Source organism: Panthera onca, chromosome B3 (assembly GCF_046562875.1).
Source record: "Panthera onca isolate mPanOnc1 chromosome B3, mPanOnc1 haplotype 2, whole genome shotgun sequence".
Lineage (NCBI taxonomy): Eukaryota > Metazoa > Chordata > Mammalia > Carnivora > Felidae > Panthera > Panthera onca.
In genome coordinates, this window is record NC_138344.1 from 140361643 (window position 1) to 140378306 (window position 16664).

Consider the following 16664-nt stretch of genomic DNA (forward strand, 5'->3'; position numbering starts at 1 on the left):
ATTTAATTAACTGGAATAGACCAAGGACTCCAATGGCAGCCCCCGATTGCAATCTGTGGATGGATGGGCATTTTTATCTGAAAATGATGACCAGCTTATCTTCTGTCGCGCAGCTATCACACGTGATATGTATCTCTCGTTATCCCAGCCAATCAAACACAGAAAGTTTATTAAGATTCTATCATCTGAAGTTATCACCAATGATAGGATTTTTCATCTGAATGTGCTTGTGTGCAATACCGTATTTTGTCTAAGAGACCCTCAGGAGAATGAGAGAGGGAAGATTATTACTTAAGAGAGAGCAATGAATCTATGGTCAATGACCAAGTCATTTAAGGAGTGTGGCCACCCAGAGAATTATAATAACCAGATCACTTAAAAAGAAGTCTGTAACTCCCTTTATTTAAGAAAAGAACTGACAAGGCTACAGAATAACATAAACAGAGGAAGAAATCAGAGTGATCCTATAGTAAGAAGGGGAAAAAAGCTATTGCTCTGGTGAGTCATTGGAAACGTAAGCCAATTCTATATTTTGCTGCAAATAGGTTCTGAGCTTCGTAGAAGCCATAAGAAAAAAAGAAATGTGATCAGCCCTGAGATTCTGGGGATCCATGAAATGAATACAGTCCTTTATTTAGAGAAGCTAGTTTTCGTTTAGGTCACTTATGAACAGGAAATTTGGAGAAGAACACACTCACTCAAACACTGGGGGTATTAATTCATACGGTCAACAAATGTCTCTTGAGTTCTCACTTATGCTGGCCATCATGTTGGTGCTTTGTTTTCAGTGCTAAATCAAACTTACCTGTTCTCTTGGTGTAGATAAGCCACTCTGCGCAACAAGCAGACAACGAGACAAAGACAGTAAAATGGGAGAGCACTTCCATGGAGGTTTACACAGCATCCACCAAGGACTCAAGGGTGAGGCTGGTTTTCTGGTCTTTGTGCAACTGGGGAAGTTTTCAAAGACAAGACAGAAATTTAAAGAGAGACATTCATCTGGATGTTAAGGAAGGTGACCAAGTGAAATAGGCACTGAGACAGGACAATTATCCATAATGACCAAGGTCCATAAGAGAGGTCATTGCCAAGTATTAGCCTCCCTTCTGGGCTGAAAGCTCCTTGAGACTACTTCTGGCTTCGGTCTCCAACGTCACACTCCCAGCATGGACTCTGGCATGCTGTGGTTGCCGAGCAGGTTTTTAAGGAAAGAAACAAGAGATGTGCTGGAGAAAGCCTTGGTGATCGGGAGACACATCGAATGTTGTGGGGCTTGGACAACCAGCGTTCCCTGTTGACAGTAAGATCTCACCTAAATAAATTGGGCAGCAATTTTGAACTCCAACGGCTGTTCAAGGACTGCATAGAGGGTTTTATCAGTTTTCCAGAGACCTCTGGAGTTTAAAAGATCATTTCACATCCTTGATTTTGGTGATGCCCACAAACATCTGGTACAGGAAAGAACAGCCTGGTGGGATACAGGGCTGGAGAAAAGACTGGGGGCAATGATTCTGCTCTAACTCCTTCCACATTACATTGTTTTTGCGGTATATGTATATCTGCCTCCCCAGTTACGCTGAGAGCTCTGAGCCAGGGACCGCATCTGCATTTTCATGGCAAATTCCAAAAACCTTGGGTGGAATCCATTGTACCACCTGGGAACTGTGTGAGCCTTGGGCAAATAAATAATTAAAACTCTCTGAATTTTAAATCATTCCTCAGTCAAATGTGGGAAGAATGAAATCTGCCCGTGCGCAACTCAAAACAGCTGCAGTCCGGTGTCCCCAAACTCAATGTGGCTAACTTCACATCCACAGAGTCTTCTGTCACCCCCCTCTCCACCCTTCAGGCTGTCCCTACTAATTTGGGAGCAGTTTTGAAGGACTCTGCTCCCCTCGTTTTCATTCGCTTCCCCCCTGTTCCCAGGAGTGTAAGGGAGGTGAGTCTGCCAGCAGGCACTGCGCCTTCAGCAACTCGTATCTGTCCAGGACCCCCTGATGCCTGCTCTTTCTTCATCATCTTCTTTGTTGCCCTGACTTTTTTTACCTAGTTCGGGGACCTATCCCCTGGATTTTTCTAGTCTCTATTTCTAGAGCCGCGGGGGCCACTTTAAATGCTTCTGGTTCTGCCTCCTGGTTCCATAACTCTTTACTATTACCTCGAAACCTCTGACAACAACCCCTCCTCGGAACTCATTAACACCGTTTCCCTGTTAATTCATTAGCGCTTGGGAGCCCCAGCGATGATCTTTCTCTTCCTCCCACGGTCTCTGCCCTTACAAATTTTATGTCTGAGGTTTCTCCCACATTCCGTTTATTGTGACATCATTTATGAAGTTCTCCCTCGACAGGAGAGGAGTCAAAAATAACTATATATCATTTTAAATTGCTCTGGTTGGTAACTCTACATTTTAAGAATATCAAGGAAAAGAAAGTGTCTAATGACAGGGCTACAAGTGGATAAAGAGCTGACAGGGTAATTGCGTTACCAGATGCTCCCATACACCAGTTAGCTGCTCCCGTGGCCTATTTGAAGCAACGGGTGTCAGGTCAGTAATTAGGTTCTCGCAGACAAACTAGAAGTGCCATCTGATCTCTGAACACCCCCATCACTCTCATTTATGCCAAGTTCAATATGAAACACACCATCACCATCCTTTTCCCTCAAGGCTGCCAAAAGTTCCCAGGGACATCTCTCCCCGCCCGCACTCCCACACGAGTTAATGAAGTCAATGCTTCCTCCGCATGTCAGAGAACTTGCTCCCCGGATGGCAGTACTTTGGTGCCCGTCAACAACAAAAACACCCAACAGCAACCTTGACTCTACTTTTTGAGTCTTTTCTTCTGACTGTGGGCTGGCTGACATTTTCACACTCAAGGCTTCTTTGTGTTAATTTCTTTGTTTGATTTCCTAATGCAGTCAACTCTTTAGAACAGAGCAACAGGCAGAAGAGCCAGGAGAGCTGAATTTAAGTCCCACAAGAGCCATTAACTTGCTCTGGAGCACTAGTTGGGATCTGATGCCAGCCGGACATGTCCGCATTCACTGGCCCAGGGTAGAGTCTATGGGGAAATAATGGGAGTAGGGCCAGACTAAGCCATGGGACCTTGAAGAAGTCCATTAGCAGGCTTCAGAGCTGGCCATCAGGTCAAGGATAGTCAGGGACAGGTTGCCAAACAGGAGGACAGATTCTGCTAGTGTTGCCCACCCAAACTAGATTACCCTTTTTTCTGACAACAAGCATCCCTGTTTCCTCTTGAGAAATTTCATTTTTTTTTTCACTATCAGCATGTATGTTCAAATAAGGTTGATGTAACCCCATTCCCAGACACCAGGGGATGCGTGTGATCCCAACTCTTGCTCAACAGAGAAAGACTTGGAATTATTAAGGAAAGGGCACTTTCTTTGTGGGCAGATTTCTAAACTCAGGGTTTTCTGGGGCCACCAGAAGGAGAGATATCACTTAAAAAAAGTAAATAAAGTCAACGTGGAGGAGAAATGAAAAGATACCAAGCCTGAGTGACATCATGCAGCTCCTAGATGCAACCATGCCTGAAACAAGAAGCACCTTTGGACTTTCCAGTTATGGGATGACACTAATCTCTTTTTGTTTGGTTTAAGCCAGGTTCAGCTGGGTTTCCCTCCCTGATAATGGAATGATCCCAAATAATAGTGTTGGATAGAACTCAGCCCTAGAAGAACTGACTACTGGTCAGCTCTGTAAGAAGGGCTCCCTTGAACTAGGGAACATTCAGTTGTCAAAGCCAAAAATGAGTGTAGGTGCCAGAACAAAGCAGAAACACAGTGACCCAAACTAAGTCAGGGGAGTTAATTCGGAGTCAAACAGTGTCAGGGTCTTTCAATGTCTCCCACTCAGGTCAAGACAGGATGGGTCTCTTGGTTGGACTTGGAGCCCCAACTATAAAGGAGCAGGTGCTATTTGCCATGTTCACACTGACCCAGGAACTTTGGATAGGCCATTTTCTTCCTGGACCTCCCCAAATGTAAAGTGAAGAGGTTAGATTGTCTGCTTTTTCGCTGCCTAAAAACTAAATCTCCTTGAAAACTATAATCTCCAGCCCCTGAAATCTATAATCTCCTTCTCTTATCCAGCCCCAGTGTGCAGCAGTGGTGAAACCAGAAGATATGATGCCCAGGATGGCTAAGAGAGTCTCAGAACAATGGTTCCTGGGACTAGAATAAAAATTTTTTGAGAGCAAGGGGCCTGGTTTCTATCCCCATTATGGAGACTTTCTCTTAGCTTTCAATCAACCTTCCACATAGCTATCCAGGAGAGTTTCCAGTGAGATCTTATTGTTTCTCTGGCTAAAATTTTCAGTGGCTACAAAACACATGAAGCCTCTGTGAAGACAATGCTTAGCCAAAAATAGCATTTAGAAGATATGAAGTTAGAACATTCTGTCCACTGAAAATTTGGAATTTTATGAAACTCTCATTATAATGCTTTTTTTATATTCTTTAAAACAAAGACATAAGTGGCATCCATAAGTGTTATGTGCTATGATTGTCTATGGTGTGGATTTTATTATCGTGTTTTTGGTTAGCGTTTCTATCAAATCAGAAGAGAAGAAACATATTTGGAAAGATCGGATACGTGCTGAGGGTCTGTGTCGCAATGTGGGTATAAACGCATCATGACCTCTGACTGTTGTAATAGAGTCTCACTGCCTCAGGTCAGTCCCACACTGAATATGTTGTGTTGGCTCAAGTGTTTAACAGTCGTGAAAGAGGTTACTTGGCTTCTTAACCATTTGGAATTTGAACAAAGAAGCATCTTTGCTGGTCATAAACATGGTTTCCCACAGAGATCTTTGGGCTTCTGCTTTTGGGGAGGAACTCTTGAAGTCTATGAGCAGGCCCTGTGTGCAGCAACCTCAGTCATGGTCCAGAAGTCACCAGCAAGATAGGTTCCCTTTTCCACTACTCTTAAATGATGGCGCCATTTTTCAAAGCATGTTCTATAAACATTAGCTTTTCATGATGTCCTATAGGAAACATGCTCTAGACAATTAAGTTTTGTGTTTTTTTTTTTTTTGCCATCCTCTGAGCTGGATATTGAGGATTCCAAGGAGAAGCTTTTTAGAGAAGACAAAAACTCTAGACATACCTTAGGAAGACAGAACCACACATAGCCCATTTCAATATGATGTAGTGAATGCAGTGACAGAGGTACCCACAGAGTACCAGGGGAGGACGTGTTGAAAATACAATTTCAGTGTGGTGGAGTAGGTGTTTCCAGTGGGACAATGAGGAAACCACGTTTTTGAGAATGACCCAATGCAACTTGCCATCATTGAATTTAAGCAGAAGATTTTCTCCATAACTAGTTCCCATGACAGAGGCTACCAGTGACTGATAGGGATAGTTCTGATGATCTTACGGAAATAGTCACTTCTGGTCTTATTTTACAAAAAGCAACTTTAAAGTATCTTAAAACACTTTCATTTTTAAACAAATATACAAGATTAAAGGACTGTATGGCAACAACATGCACACACCATGACCAGGGGTGGGGCATAGACCACTGTGGGCAGAGACCTGTGAACCCACAAAGGATGGAGATTAATGCATGGGTCCTCCTGGCATGGAGGCAGTTAATTTGCTCCTCCTAACAAGTGATGAGTTATCCCCTAGGCTAACCCTGGCCATAGCAAGGGGAAGCAAGGAGTTAGGGGTGTGCCATGAGAAAAATAAGCAAATTGCAAGATTATGACAACTTGAGATGTTCAGTATAGTCCCCCTCATTGTTTTATTTGCAGTGCCTGAATGAGTTTAAATATCAGGTTAGAAAGTTTATGAAGTTAGTTCTATTCAGCCTGGTGCAGAGCATACCAACTGGGAATAGACCAAATTCTTGAGCCAGTTAACAACAGCTGTAAATGTACAAGGAGAAGCCCCTTTCTTCTCCAAGTACCTCTTAAGAATCCTCACTAGAAACCATTTAATGAACAGACGCTAATAATGGGTGAGCCAGAAGAAGAGTAGCCAGGGGGGTCCTGCTGTCAAAGGAGCCATGAAGGGTCATTAACATAGCCACAGAAAATTAAGCAAAATAAAAGGGAAATCAAGAAAAAAAAAGTATTACCAGGGTTTGCTGTAATTTGTACTATCTTCACATTTTATTTTATTTTTTAAAATTTTCTTTATTGGATGGGGGGCAGAGAGGGAGAGAGAGAGAGAGAGAGAGAGAGAGAGAGAGAGAGAATCCTAAGCAGGATTTGTGCTATCAGCACAAAGCCTGATGCAGGGCTTGAACTCATGAACCGTGAGATCACGACCTGAGCTGAAATCAAGAGTCAGATGCTTAGCCAACTGAGCCACCAGGAGCCCCTTCAAATTTTACTTTTAGACCTAACATATAGAGAAAAGAATGGGGGAGCATGGTGTTAACTCACTTGATTTTGAATGTAAGCTCAGGGTTTTATCAGCCAGTGACCCGGTCTTTCTGATTCTCAATTTCCTCTTTCCTCTCCAGTGAAATGGGGTTAACAAAGCCTCACTTCACAGGGTTGATGTTTGGATTAGAACTGAAATAATCAAAGCAGCTGGCCAAGTGCCTGGACCAGAGTCAGCATTCAATCAGCAATAGTCAATATTATCACTGTTATGCTCAAGTTCCTTTTGGTAAAACTTGGACCACAAAATAAATATTTGCCCTCTAATCCATTGGCTTTCAGACCAAATTCTTAAGCTAAATTGTCTTCTGTTTCACCAATTAAAATTTAGAGATATGAAGACCCTGGATTTCCATCCCTTTTAGTCTGAAGGTCACGAGATTTGTTTACATGAAGATGGTAGAGAAAATGCATTTTTACTTTACTCAACTCCCGAACCTTACTAAAAATGGCAATCTTAAAAAAAAAAAAAAGGAGAATAAGAGAGAAAATATACCATCTGCAAATGATATCAGGGAAATACCACCATCTCAAACCATAAACTATGGGACACACCAAAATACCATATGATCTAAACCTAGGATGTGGAGACTGCTGAACAAAGATGCACTCCACCTTTGATCTTAAGCAGAGGATATTGTCCCTAAAATGTCAACCTTTTGAGCAGTGCTGTCAATGCTTATTTGATTAGGATCTAGGGCTGTATATAAAATGCAGGAGAGGTGAACAATGCCCTTTTAGAGACCCCATTCAAGAACATGGGTTGCCTAAAGAATAAGCCCCAGGAATGATCATGTCATTGATAACTGATGAATACAGGAAGAGGTCAAGGGGGTTTCCAAAAGGAAGAGGAAGCAACAAATTCAAGAATGTAACTCAGAGAATCTGTGGCCTTGCTGTTAGCCACAGTAGCATCTCCGATGTTGAAAACTGAAGCAAGACATCCTCTGGAATGAAAGAAATAATAGATCTTCTGACTCGAGCCAAAGATTCTATTTACCTAGAGCTGAAACTTCCATCGGTCAGCTCGCTCTTGGCCTGTCTTCTTTATAACACTTGTCTGCAGGTTGCCTGAAAAAGTTTAGCCATTAAAAAATGTTAACATTACCAAAAGAAGAGAGAAGAAAAAAAAGATATGTGTGTGTTTTACAAGAGGAGTAACCTATGTCGATGGGAAAAATCACTCTATATAGTTTGGAGGGCCTTTCTCTCTACATAAATAAGTTAAAGGAAGCTGTACAGTAGTTCAAAGAGATTATCACACACACACACACACACACACACACACACACACACACACACTGTTAATCTAGAAAAGAAAGGAATGAAAAAAGATAATATGATAGATGAAAGCCATTTTAGAAGCAAGAAAACAGATAAATACAAGTGATGTAGAAAAATTAGGAATAATTTTGAGGAAATCACACAAAATAAAATGAAAAAGAGAAAAGCAACAAAAATGATGATGCACAGGTTAATGCATATAAAAGAGCTAAGTAAGAGCCAGTATGTGTAGAACTGGTCCTTCTGGGGGAAAAAAAAACCCAAAAGCTATTCAATGACATCTTAAAAGACAATTTTATTAGATACAGACTAAAATCTACAGAGCCAGTAATACATTATACCTCAAGAAAAAAAATAATAAAACGTTTAACTGAATCCAAGTGAAATGACTGACCCTCAAGGGTAAAGAAAAAAGTCATGAAGCTATCTAAACAAGAAAAGAAGTTATTCAGAACTGACCTCAGTATTCAAGGAAGAAGAGAATTGATCATCATAAACACATTTCTGAGGGACCCCCCCACACACACACAAAATTGCATACAAAGTCACAGCAATATTCAGCCATGAAACTAATCCATACCACTAAGGCTGGAATAAGGGAGGGACCACGGCAGCCAGGTCATTCTTTAAAAACATATGGCACCATAAACTCAGTCAACAACGCTAGAGATAAAAATAATGGACTCAGAACCAGAGGAGCTGTGTTAAGACTAGTGGAAGTTGAACACATTCCAATGTAGCAACAAGATCAAACAGCTGTAAAAAAAATATTATTAAAGAACACATAATTTTTCAAAAACCCACACGAGCTGTAAAAAGGATGCAACAAAGATAAAACGCAAATGTAAAAGTAATAACAAAGCAGCATAAACCAGGGCTGGAGGAAATAGTAATGACAGGAAGAAGTATGGACATGCTGTTTCATCAGGGGATACTCTTTAAAATTGAGATATTCTGGGGCACCTGGGTGGCTCAGTCGGTTAAGCATCCCACCTCAGCTCATATCAGGATCTCACAGTTTGTGAGTTTGAGTCCCTCATTGTGCTCCACACTAGCAAGGCGCACCTTGCTGGGGATTATCTCTCTCTGCCCCTCCCCTGCTCACGTTCGCTTTCTCTCCCCCCCCCATCTCTCTCAAAATAAATAAATAAACAAACTGAATAAATAATAAATAAATAAATAAATATTAGGGATTTTTTAAAAAATGTTTCACTTCTCTCAATTTCTTGCATTTCTTCATAATTACCAGGATTTTTAGGTAAAAGAAAAATTACTTACCCTTATAACAAAATTTAGCATCAGACGAGAGCCACTGAGCGAAGTGAGTGGAGCCACTGGCCACATCCCCATTTCTTCACAGTCTTGGGCCAAGTTACACAAGAATATCGTAAGTGGCCACCTAATGCGCTCCGTGTGTTTGTCGGTCCAAAACCACCCTCCCACACTATCCTTCCCCAAGCCACACCGCTACCTGGAGCCTTGGAGCTCCAGACCATGGGGGCAGAGTTGGGTGAAGAACCATCTTGGAACAGAGACCTCTCTGCTTCCATCAGGTCACCCGCGCAGTACCATCTGGTGCCTCCCCCTGCACTTAGGGACAACCTGAAGTCCTCTCCATGTCCCACAGAGCCCCGTGACATCTGGCCACAACCACCTCACCGTCACCAGCAGCCATGCCACCATTGTGCCCTGTTCTCCAGTGCTCCACACTTCTTCCCAGCCTAGCGCCTTTGCTCTCCCTTTGCCTTGGAAAGCTCCTCTTCCCAGTCTTCAGAGCATCTCCTCCAGATGTCACCCCACCATCTCAGGAATGCCTCCCTTGTTACCTGTTCCATCCCACCCAGAAACCTTTGACCACTTATCATTATCTGGAACCACCCATGCATGCATTCCTCACTGGCTTACTATATTTCCCACCACGAGGCTTCAGGAGACAAAGAACCACCTCTGGCTTATTCACTGCTGAGTCCCCAGTGCCTAGAACCACTCCCAGCGTGCAACAATATATGCAGCAGCACAGCATACAGCCACTCCTGGACCTCTGTGCCAGGTCTCATGATGGATACCCAGGATCCAACACATGCAAGTAAAAACCTGCAGAAGAAGGACTGACTCCATAAGCATGTGACCCATACAGTTGCACAGGTCCTCAAGTTCAGAAGTGCTCCGCCCTTGAATTAATGCTCTGTTGTCATTAATATAATGTATTAAAGTATTCACGATTCTCAGTTTGGGGGGAAAGTTCTTATATTTTCATGTGCTTTGGCCCCCATGAATTATATGGTTGGTTCTGTGTGGAACAAAAAAAGGAATGAATGAATGCTGCCATTAGGACAATTTCAGGCTCAAAACCTCAATTTCTTGCAAGGTATGGAGGATGACCGCCTCCCTGCCTCACTCAGAGTGCACTGTAGGATCTCAACAAAGGGTGTGCAGAATGAGCAGCCAAGGAGGACTCTCTGAGACATACCCCCATCCAACACACAACTGATCATGTCCAGTCTACACTTGTACTTCATGTACTAGGCAACTATTTTTTTAACATCAAGGGCCCTTTGCTTATACGGTTCCATCTGTTTGCAATGCCCACCCTGTTGTCTGTCCGGCTAGCTGCTCATGACCCTCAAGACAAAGAGAGGGTATTTCCTGCCTTAGAAAGCCTTCCCACCCCAGAGGTGGAGTGGAGCCTCCTCTCAACTCTCAAAATCCTTTGCTTGCTTTTATCATAGTGCTGTTCACCCCGTGAGGCAGGGGCTGTCATCTCTTCATGTAACAAACCTCTCCTGCTTCTCCGCTCCATGCCAGTCCTATTGTTGACACTCGGGATCCAGAGCTACCTGAGGCTCCATCTGGCAGGGCAGAGAGACAAGTCAAAGTCTCCTCCTCCACCTCTTCTGAGCCCACAGAAGGCGCCCGCTAATCGTTTGCAAAATGACTGAATGGCTCAGTTAAGATTAGGACTGAGGGGATCTGCTGGCTTGCCGAGTCTTTGCCATGAATGTGCAACAGGACCATGGAGAAGTCATTGGCCTGTCCTGTGAGCACTTTCCCCAAAGGTAGGACGGAAGGGCCAGACTACACATCTTCTCTCTTGTCCAGATCTGAGAGCTACGAATAGTCCATTAAAACACCAGTGGCAGCCAGTATTTCTTTGGCACATCTTGGGTACTGGGCAGTTAGAACATCACCTTCTCCAGTCCTCACAAAGACTGGGTAAAGTAGATGATTATCCCAGTTTTTCAGAGGAGGAATGTGTGACTTAGAGAATTTAAGTACCTCCTGCCTACTCTCGCACAATTTCTACAGGACTGTCCCAAGATGAGCACTTATCTGCCTGACCCAAAGCCTGTGCTCCGAACCACAACACAGCACTGCCCCCTCCCCCAGCCTCAGCCTGTCTTCAGTCCCAGGACCCCAGCTGGACCCCAAAAACAGAAAGCCAGATTGAATCAAGGACAGGAAGTATAAGATTCTGCACATTTCGTGTGGTTTTCCCACTGGCCACCCTCCAGTTAGCCAAGGTTGGAAAACTGGACATTCCCCTCTTCTGGCTGGCATGAAGTCCCCCTCAAATTCATGGAAGCCAAGTCCAAGGGGCTCCTGTAAGTCACGCCCACAGCACACAAAGCCTGTGGTTCACACCCATCTGGGTTGAACAGAAGAGACAGCTTTCCCCCAGAAGCTGGGTCCCGAGTTTCCCTTCCCGCGAGCTGCTGACGAGAGCTGCAGAGTGGCTATCAGGAAGGCGGTCATGTGACAGATCCTCCCGTGTTAGCCCCAACCCTTTCTCCAGGCTCGCCCTCTGACAGTTATTACTACTGCAATAAATTCTTCAGTAAAACAAACAGGCATGCTGTAAATTTATTAGTCGGGGCACTCTGTGTTACTTAACGTAACAGCTAGTCTTAAACAGGTAACTACTGCAGTAAATAAACCAGTTTATTTAGGCACTGTCAGCCCTAAGTGTTCACAGGGGCCTGAAGAAATGGCATTGGCCTTTATAAGCATGATAGATGCCTGCATAAATTACATTTGCCCACTCAGATATTTGATGGCGAATTACCACCCGGGAAAAGTGTGGCACCTAGAACATCTCTGTGAACTTCAAAGAGTCTATGTTTGGAGACAGGGAACCAAATAGGTGTATATATACATATATATACATATATATATATATATGTATATATATGTAGGATTTGCAGAAGTTTTCTCCGTGCAAAACGAGCCAGTGTCCCAAACTTGCATATTATGGGAATGTGCGTGAAGTAGACTGAGGTTTTTCTGCCAGAAAACTAAATGGGGACCAGAGGTAGGAGAATAGAAAGAGAAGTAACCTTTCCTCACCTAGGTCATTGGAAACCCGGTGGCCTGACTTCATCATCCCCTGTACTCTCCAATCTCCGTGTATCTCCAGATACCAAGTGTAGGCAAATAGGAGATACCGGTCCTCTGTGGTAGATTCCAAAGTGAGATCTTTGTATGAAATGCTTATTCTCTCGCATTTTTGGTGGCCAGGAGTCTGAAATCAAGGTATCAGCATGGCTGTGCTCCCTCTGAGACTGTGGATAGAATCGCCCATGGATCTCCCAGCTCCTGGTGGTAGCAGACCCCCTTGGCTTGCTGTCTCCTGACTCCAATCTCTGCTTCTGTCTTTGTATGGTCTTTGTCTCCACATCTGTGTCTTTTCTTATGGGAACATCAGTTATACTAGATCAAGGGCCCATCCCACACAAGTATGACACATCTGCAATGACCCTATCATCACACAAGGCCACATTCTGAGCTACTGGGAAGGACATGAATTGGTGGGGAGCCTGTCCAACCCGGTTCAGATACCTACCATGCATCAAGACGCTTCAGAGCACAGCATCTCATTTTTACTTTTGAAGCACTTTATGCCCATTTTATAGATGAGGACATTAAGATCAGGAGATGTCCAATAACTTCCTGGAGAGGGTTCCAGTGCTGATACCAAAGCTGGGTATCGGCTGTAATACCAAAGTCCCCATTTTCCCCAGGACGTTGAGAAGCAATTCTCTGGCCAGTGCTCAAACCACACGAGGATTCCTCTAAAGGCCTCTCTTTTTAAAAAAGCAGCATGGATGCAGGCATCTATGTGTTGAATGACATTAATCTCATTGGAAAACATAGTTTGAATTGTTGGAAGGTCATTCGCAAAAGCTAAAAGAGCCAGGGCCAAGAGCAGAAGATGGTATATAATGGAACCGAAACTTTCTTCAGACCATATTTGGATTCAATTGCCTGTTACCCACAGCCCTGAAAATAAATGCACCAATAAATAATTATTTCCTGCCCCACACATTACCAAATATGACTGTGCCCAGTCTGGTGGCCAAGGAGCCAACCCATTGTTCAAATGCCTGGCCCCACCTCCCCACTTGGCTGCAAAAACTGTGGCTTTGCTTTCCTATGAATCCTAACTCAAAAAATAGAATGGCACACAGTCAGCAAATGCCTCATGTTGGCTCGCCACTGGCCAGCGCTGGGATCAATTAGATAAATACGGAGCAATGGGGTTTCCTCCGAATATGGTGAGGAACAGACTTCCCAGGATCTGGTGACTTCAGCACCTTCAGCCCAGGAGATGGTGCCCAGAGCCATGCACTCTGGAGTTATCTCCACTCAGAGCCACCCTTCTCCAAAGGTGTGACCACTGGAAGGCAGACCGTGAAAATTCTCCTGCACCACGCCTTGGGGTAAATCCAAGGTGAGTGCATATCGTCGGGTCCCACGCAGGAAGCCAAGTGCAGCAGTACCAACAGCAAAAGACACGGGGGTTTTGGACACAACTCAGCCTTGATTGGAAACCTACTCAACTACCCACTGGCCGTGTGACCTTAGGCAAGTCCCTTCACCTCCTTGGTCTGTACTTCCTTACTTGAAGCGAATTGTACCAACTATGTATCAAACAAGCTAACAGAAAAAAAACTCCTAGCCCAGAGGAAGCCGTATACCTTGGATCCCCTTACCTCCTTCTCCACAAATGGGGAAACCAAGGTGAACGTTGACCATTGCGATCCTGACTGGGAGAGTTGACATTCCAGCCCAGATTTCCATTACAGTCAAGGTTATGATGTTCAGAGTGGAAACAGTTGAGGATTCCTTAGGGGATGCTGCCTTAAAAAGGAGTGTTTCTGCCCAGGTGTCTATACTTCCAAGGGATCTTTACCTAAGACACTGGAGCTGTCTGTTTGCATGTACATCTGCTTTACTAGAATGCACCCCTTGAAAAGTAGGGCAGGTATCATTCATCTCGGTACATCACGTGCCTGGTAGGTGGTGTGGAACATTGAAGGCCTTAATGTATATTTACTGAACAATTGAAGGGGGTAGAAACCCTCCCCTGTTCCCCCCATCACTTCCACATCTCCTGCCTGAGCCATTCTGGGGGCCATTTCTTCTCTCCATGGGTTCTTTCCTCAAAAGATTTCAAGGTCCATGTTGGCAGTGTCTAAGATCGCCTCAGTCACATTCCTATGGCTTAGTGCAATGCCCAGCACACAATAGATGCCCAATAAACCATTGATGAAAACAGATTAAGAGGTTTTTAATAGGACACTGGAGGAAATAAAGGGGAGAGTAAAGTTAATTGCATAGAATACCTACCACGTGCCAGCTACTTTACTTGGTGCATTCCTTCCTATTAATCATCACACACACACACACACACACACACACACGCATAGCAATTCTATCCCCATTTTTACAAATGAGGAAAACTGATTGCAGTGAGCCAACTTGTCCAACACCACACAGCCAGTGATTGCCCGAGATCAAATGAAACTCCAGTCTGTCTGCAAATCCCTTAGCACACCACACTGTTTCTTCGAAATCTGAACAAAACATTGCCTCCTTTGTCATTTTATCTGGAACCACCATCTGGGAGCCCCTCCCTGTTGACCTCCTGCCATCCCTGGTGTAAGGGATCCAACGTGGGAGCCAACCCGGCCTAACAGTGAACCGTGCTGGCTGCAGGTAGAGCTGAAGGGCTAGACTTTCTGACCAATACACCTGTAACATCCCAGGACCTTATTCTTCATGAGCCTGGGGCCGTCAGACTTCACAGTCACGGGGCGGTGGAGACCTTCCTCCCCAAGCTCTGCAGGAGACTGATCGTGCCAGCGTGGGCTCAGCCGAGCACATGTCCTTGTGGTCAGCCGCCACCAACCGGGAGATGGAATGCTGCTTGCGGTGGCCATGGTTTCCTCAGACATATGGGAGGCCACTTCACAGCATGAAATCGAGCCCTCCGTCTGCCTTGCTCGCCGATGAGCCTCCCGGCAGAAGCAGGGGGAACTGTTGGACAGGAGTATTGAGAATTTAGGAAGAAGAACCACACATCTCAGAGGCAAGGACAACTTCATCCTGAATGGAGGATGGGGACCAACAGCCAGAGAATCAATGACTGAGTGCAGACTCTGTTCATAGCATTTGGTCCTCAAGGCAATGGCTCCCTCAGCGGCCATTTTGCAGATGGGAACACTGAGGCTCGTCAGACATTAAGAAAAGGAAGACATGATGGGGTGAAGTGCTTCTACTCCACCCCAATACTAAATTTGAGAGCAAGAAGCCAAAATTCGAATCTGGAGATTTCTCGACCACATCAAGAAGAGTTAAGTCCTGGACGACAGAGAACGATGCCTGTCTCTTCCTTTAGAAGCCATCCACCATGGTGAACACGTTCACAAGTTTGGATGGCTCACTTGAGTGCTCTTCTTTATCCATTCTGAAGGGGATTGGAAAACCTCCTCGGGGCTAGCTGGGGTGTGTTCTAAAGGTTGTATGTATCTGTCCGTCGGCAGAATTGGATCCCAGGCTTTCATGTCTGCTCATGGCCATACATGGGCTTCCATTTTTGTAAAGTTGGGCCACACCCATCTAACGCTGAAGAAGGGAGGCTGCGGGAGCCAAGGCAACTGCCCACCACAGGCGAGCCACAGAGGGCAGACTCAGCACTGCCTCCTCCAAGCGGCTTTGAGCGAAGTGATAAGTGTGATGTGGCCCACAGAAGCCCTTCAGAGAACCCCCTGAGGTCTGCGCTCTCCAATCCCCCCGTGTGTCCCCACTCAGATTCCTCTACAGACACGACTTGAGCAAACTGGAACCCCCCCCCCCCCAACCTCATCCCCAGCACACTGGACACATCAGCCTGACATGTCTTTCCAATTAGGCCAGTCCTGAGCTGCAGAGAAACAGGAAACCACTCGCAACCTCAGACCCATCCAGACGCAGGAAACCGGGCAGAGACAGGGGCGGCCCCAGCAGCGGCGTCAGCCCCAAGCCAGGGCACGACGCAGCCAGCCTCTGCCCGCCAGACACTGCCCACCCCTCCCGCTGCAGGCCAAGGGCCTTGCCTGAGGAGCAGAGCATTGCCCCACGGCTCTGCAGCTGGGAAATCTTGAGCACATTTCTCCGTCTCTCCAAAGCTCCCCAGAGACTCCTGCATGCACTGGGACCCCCCGCCTTCAAGAACACTGGTAGAGACAGACACCATGAGATGATGCTCGCAAAACATCAGCACAGCACTGGGCCCATAGTGAGTGCTCGTTCGTGCCAAGGGATGCGCAGGGCCTTTACACAAGCCATCCCATCGGTGCCTTGCAGCTTCTCCAGTAGGGGAGTGTTGGGAGTCCCATTTGACAGATGGGAAAACTGGGCCAGGGTGTGTGTAAACTGTGATGGAAGGGCACATGGTTCAGAATCCCAGAGGGACACAGCCTCCAGTCTCAGCCCTGCCATTTGTGAGTTCGGGACTGGCCATGCGACTGTCCGGTCCACACCTGCCACGGGGTTGGAACGCATCATCTCCACGTCCAATCCTGTATCTTGCAGATGGTGCCCGTGGCCCTGCTGCACCACGGGCGCACCTGAGGTCCTGAGAGCTTACCCCACAGGCCTACCGCCCCACCCCGGCGTGACGAAGCTGACGTTTAGCTTTGCCGC